This window comes from Artibeus jamaicensis, unplaced genomic scaffold, assembly GCF_021234435.1.
Source record: "Artibeus jamaicensis isolate MK-2021 breed Jamaican fruit bat unplaced genomic scaffold, CSHL_Jam_final contig_851, whole genome shotgun sequence".
Taxonomy (NCBI): domain Eukaryota; kingdom Metazoa; phylum Chordata; class Mammalia; order Chiroptera; family Phyllostomidae; genus Artibeus; species Artibeus jamaicensis.
The window spans coordinates 21,996,281-22,002,894 of NW_026521986.1; positions in this window are offsets into that span (position 1 = coordinate 21,996,281).

Sequence of the window (6,614 nt, forward strand, 5' to 3'; positions counted from 1 at the left end):
TTGAATAGTCTATAAATATTACATTATTTTTTCTTCAGGATTGAGGTATCATTACCATTATTAATAATTAATGACCAGATGCAATTAAAACCACAATGAGATACCACTTCACACTGGTCAGAATGACCATCATAAACAAATCAACAAACAAGAATTGGAGAGGATGTAGAGAAAAGGGAATCCTAGTGCACTGTTGGTGGGAATGCAGACTGATGCAGCCACTGTGGAAAACAGTATAAAATTTCCTCAGAGAATTAAAATGGAACTGCTTTTTGACCCAGAAATTTCACTGCTAGGATTATATCCTAAGAACCCTGAAACCCCCATCCAAAAGAACCTATGTACCCCAATGTTCATAGCAGCATAATCTATGATAGCCAAGTGCTAGAAGCAACCTAAGTGCCCATCAGTAAATGAATGGATAAAAAAACTGTGGTACATTTACACAATGGAATACTACACATCAGAAAGAAAGAAGGAGCTCCTACCCTTTGCAACAGCATGGATGGAACTGGAGAGCATTATGCTGAGTGAAATAAGCCAGGTGGTGAGGGACAAATACCATATAATCTCACCTTTAACTGGAACCTAATGAACAAATGAAAAAAGCAAACAAAATATAGCTAGAGACATTGACATTAAGAACAATCTGACAGTAACAATCTGACAGAGGGGAGGTGGGAGGGGATAATGAAGGGAAGGGTTTTCAGGAACAACTATAAAGGGCACATGGACAAAACCAAGAAGGGTGGATGGAAGCAAGGGAGGAGGGTGGGTTTGGCTGGGGTGGGGGGCAATGGTGGGGGGCAAATGCAGACAACTGTAATTGAACAACAATAAAATAATTAATTAAAAATAATAATGACCAAACAATGTGATTAATTTACAGATTGATTAAATTTATTAAAATATAAAACTATAGAATTGGGTCTATTTCATCTATCAATTTCTGTCTTCTCTCTGGGCACACAATGAGGCATAAGAAATGAAAGAAAAAGTGAAAGACCAAGTTCTACACAGTGTTTTCTTATTTCTTTGTGCCCCATGTACATGGAAAGGGAAGATTAAAATTGAGCTCATTCACTACTCTTTGTATGGCTCATTCAGTAAAAAGAGAACTTGATACACTACAAATAAACTTGCTTGGGCATTTTACTTCTTAGCTACCTCACGTAGCTTTATTTTCCGTATCTCCGTTCACATTATTCTTCTTATTGTGGTTCAAGTACAGTTGTCTCCATTTCCTCCCCCATCACTCTCCCCCCCCACCCACCCCACTTCCCACCCTCAATCCTATTAGCAAAGAGTGTAATACATAGTAACATTCAAAAAATAAAATAAAATAAAAATAGAAATTTTATTGTAAAAGATACAAAACAAGATAGACTGAGATGTTATAATCTATTATTTCCCTAGGTGCTTGTATCACAAATAAGTGGTAATTGCTGATAAAATGAGACAGGGTTCAGCATCAAGGTTTTTCCCCTGATTTTTCATTATTGTCTTTGATTTTCAATGTAGTACTGAGAAAACTTGTTACCATAACTAAGTAGTTGGGAATGAAAAAGATTTGGGAATCTCAACTAATAGACCCATTTTTTTTAGTTTTATGACGAAAATTACATAGTGATCTACCATCTAAAAATATTTTTGTAATCCATCATTCTTCAATTCAGTCAATGCTCATTCATTTTTTGAGCAAATAATTGAAAACCACTGGTCTTGCAAAAGAATTTGTTACATGGTCTTTAGCTATTCATTTTCTTATCACTGTTTGGTGCCAGAAAGATCTTACACCTCCAGGCAGAACCCTAGAGACTATTTTGTAGAAGATTGGCTGTTCTGACAGAGGAGGTTTCACAGTCCCATCTCAGGCAGATTCATTTTAGGAAATGGTGTAGATAAAGCAGACTGTGCAGACACTGGTGTCTGTAGAACCCTCCAGTCTCTCTTCTCTCCCCTGAAAGCTGACACAGTACAAGGAGCCTGGATGAGAGCCCACCAGTTGTGTTCCATAAAGGGAACTTCGATGAATTATTTATCTCGCTGTATTGTAAAATTTGAACTTTCATCAACAAATGGCATTTTCCTTCCTTGCCCTCCACATGTAAGTCAGAAACCCCTAAATTTTGGTTTTCTAAAAGATTCCAAATTTCTCAGCTTTCGGCAATGAAGTTGTTCTTTAACAAAACCTTATAAAGAAATGCAATACAATGGCTCCAGTCCTGAGAAAGGGTGACCAGAAGCTCTGAGCTCTGTGACAATACATTAACCTTACCTTTTAAAAATGTGTCACTATTAAAGAACTGATTAATTAACACTCTTAGAGCTAGGTTATATTTACAAGGTAGAGACCTCAAGAGCTGGCTTCTAGTCTACATAAAAGTGATCATTTGCTAATTAGCTTTTCCTATTATTTATAGGGAGAAGTTTATTCTGTACATGAGCAGAAAGCATGTAGTCGAGATGGCTAAATAAGAATCTTGATACATTGCAATTAGATAAAAATAGGATGGGATGACAGAAAAAACTTGAATAATTTTATTCTCTAAAAGAACTTTTAGTTGTGCTCTGTTTTTATCTATAGTTCCCCTTTTCTGTACCCCCCAAATAAAGGAAGAGATAAATCAAAATACAGGGGTTGTTATTGTTACCAGAACATTTTCCCGAGTTTTTCCCCTGGCCAAACCCTTCTTGTGTATAAAAGCAAAACCAAAAATCAATTTTATTCAATTTCTTCTGAATCTGCTACTGTAGTTTTATAACATGGCAAAAACAAGGGCAACAACCATTAGATTTGCTTCGTTGCAATGTAAGAGTTGCCTGAGGTCTCTGGTGTGTTTCACCTTTGTAGGTCCACCATGCATTTCACAACTGGAGCTTCTATATCTGTATTTTCTTACTGGCACTCCCTGGGTCAATCTCTGGTTCCCATTAGATCCTTGTTCCTAAAATAAACACTGAGGTTTTTTTTATTTTCCTTTTTCTTTTCAATGGCAACTTTTGCCTTGAGAACCCTGGTTTACATTCTTGAAGTGAACGGTAATTCACAGACAATCACAGACCATGTTATTTACAAATGGATCTAGGATACTAAGGCACATGTATGTAAAGGCTTGATTTCATTTCAGGGAAAAGTTGACCTAAGTGTAGGTCAGACAAGATAATTTCAAATAAGATTAATAAATCTTATTAATCTTATTATATACAATGTGTATATAATTTCTACTGCATACAGATGAAACCTGAGTTAAGTAAGATAGCTGAGCTTATAAGGATAGTAAAATGAAGATCTGGGTTTGCTGACTTCGAATTCAATGGCTTTCTTAATACACCATACTATGAAATTGCTTTACCTCTAGAAATAAACACTCATTGAAAATAGTCAGTACCTGACACACCAGGTAAGCAAACACTTCCCTTCTCTTCTGAGTATAAAGAGCAGCACACAGTTTGAAATCATTTGAAATTCTCCAAGGATATATAGTTAATCAAGTATTGATGCATTCACAATTAATCACCTAAACATATAATAATTACTTACATTTGAGTTGAGGTAGCTACAGGTAAGGACATGTACAAACATTTAAAAAATGTTCATTTTTAAACTGAACTAATAAGCAAAACAGAGACAGACTGATAGTTGGAAAGCAGTTGACAGCTAGTGGGGTTGGGGAAGGTTAGGGGTTGGAAGGATTGAGCCAAAAAGAAAAAAAAGACTCATGGACAACAGGGTGGTGATTACTGGGGGGAGGGGAGTATAAGGGGACTAAATGCTAATGTAAAGTATAATAAAGATTATATACATATATATTTTAAATAGTCATCTCATAGGATCCCAATAATAAAAAAGAACATGTTAATATTAATAAATGTAATGTTATGTTTATGTACCTCAATTTATTAACAGAATTGTCTACTATAATATCTTAAAAGTGTCTTCTAAACAACTAAAATTTTAAAGACTCAAAAGAATTATAAAATCTCTCAGTTCTCCTCCATCTCCTAATACTCATCTGTTTTTCTGTGGCCTCCAGCAGTTCTGTGGGTCACTGCAGGCTCACCCAACACAGTGTAAAAGGAGGACATTCTCCAACACAAGAGACAGCTCACCCTTGAGATAACCAACATCCAGCTGTATCTTTGCCACTTACTTAAAATATATATATGCACTATCTCTAATTCTTTCCTTCCATTCTTTCTTTAAACCACTCACGTCTGGTTGTCACTAATGGAACTTCATGGCCCATGGCACCAAAACTATAGTTGTCAATTCATCAATGACTTGTAATATAGACGGAACTGTGTCCCTTTACATAAGCTCTAATTTGCAATGTGACTATTTAGAGATATGATCTTCAGGAGGCAGTAAGATAAAATAAGGTCCTAAAGGTGTAAGAGAGATTGAAAAATAGAATTTCATTGTTTAATCCACAGTCTGTGGTATTTTGTGGTGGCAGCCTGCACTAATATAACTTCCAATGATCTTTTCGTTCTTAATCCACAGTGGTATTTTATCTACCAGTGGAGTTTGATACAGTTGAACATTTACTTAAAATGAGTCTTTCGGGACACCGTGATCAGTAGGTTTTTCTCTTATCTTCTCACCACTCTTTCTCAGTCTTCTTTTCTCACTTATTTTTCTATTTCAAAATATTGTTGTGCTCCACATTAACTAAACACTCTCTTTACTAATTAATCTCAGCCTCTGGATGATCTCCTCTGGTCTCCTGGTTTTATTTATGACCTGCATGCTGATGACAACCAAAATTTATACCACCAACCTATAACTCCCCCTTGATCTTGCAAGACATTTACATTTGATCACCTAACAGGCAATTCAAACTTAACCTGTCCCAAAACTGAACTTGTAATTAACCACCATCCTACAGCTGACCTATTCGTACTACAGTTTTTTCAGCTCAGTTAATAAAAGCTCCATTCTACTTAAGCCAAAATAATTGTGTTTTACTTACAACCCAGATCCTGCCCATCAATAAATTGTTGGTTCTGCCTTTAAAATATACCATTGAAATTGTTTACAAAATACACTTAGTTGGGGCAGACCAAACAAGTAATCAGTTATACCATACATAGTTTAGGGTGCCATGTATCTTAGTCTTGGCCTGCTATGACAAATATACTACAGACTGGGTGGCTTAAACAACAAACATTTCCCACATTACGGAGGCTGGGAAGTCTAAGATCAAGTAGCTAGATCTAGTGTCTGGTGAGGGCCCACTTCCTGATTTGCAGATGGCCATCTTCTCATTGTATACTCACATGGAGAGAGAGAGAAAGATAGAGAGTGAATGAGAAAAGGAAGGAAGGAAGGAAGGAAGGAAGGAAGGAAGGAAGGAAGGAAGGAAGGAAGGAAGGAAGGAAGGAGAGGAAAGTTCTCTTGTATCTCTTCTTATAAGGGCACTAAATTCTATTCATGAGGTTCTATCCTTGTGACCTAATGACCTCCCACAGACTCCACCTCCAAATACCATCAGACTCTACTACCTCCAGATGTGATTGGGAATTTGGCCCCAACATACACATTTTGGGGGGGCATAAACAATTAAGAAATAGTATTATCCATATAAGACCTTCTCCAAAGGGGACATCTCATCCTCAAAACTCTAAAGAGTTGGCTAAGGAAGCCATATTTTATTCCACATGATAATTCTCCTGGACTGAACTGATTAGACCAGGAATGAGCCACAGATCAAGGGTAGTGAAATCCACAGCACTATTAACCAACCTGTTATCACTGTAGCCTTATCTAAGAAAGTGGGATGAGCTAAGAGCTCCCCCTCAGGATTTGGTTTTGGAAACCTGAGAGATTGAGCTGACTGATAGAGTTAATGCAGAGGGTCACTCAGAGATGACAATGAAAGTCCGTGTGGGTGGCAAAGATAGGAAGGAGCATAAAACAATGTGCAAATGTAGAAGATGTTAGTTTACAAGGAAATTTAACTGGCTCAAGAGAAAAGCACAGAAACTACGGTAAAAAAAATGATGGGCTTTGTAAAAACATACCAATCTCTCTCTAAATCACTGTTTTTAAGGTAATGTGTATAGATCTCTTTTCTTTGCAAACAAGCTAGTCTAACAAATTCATCAGCTAGGTGCACCATGAGGTTATATTTATACTAACTATATAAAAATGCATCTTACTAATGAATTTGAACAAATGTGTGTTAAATCAGGTGTATTTGCCTGTGGGCGTTAAGAAACAACAATGTACAGAATCACAGTTAAATGACTAAATGTTTAGGTCAAGAGCAGTATGTTGAAAGGCATTTTGTTAAAACAAGTACATTTAATGAACTACCCTGTGCAAATGATCATGTCTGTGTAGAAACCTAGTGAAGCTTAGAATCTTACAGAGCCATAATTTAAATTGAACTTGCAGTAATGGGTATAGCAACTTTGTGGTCTTTCATTTTGTTCTTAATTGCCAAATACATACACTAAGCTAAAGATTAACCATAACAAGAGAAGAGAAGATAATTTTTTAAGGGGATAGAAGCTATATTTTGATTGGTGACACTGATTTTGTGGCATCTTTTGTGTGAAAGGGACAAAGAAAAATAGATGCTGGAGACATTAATTATACAAAATCT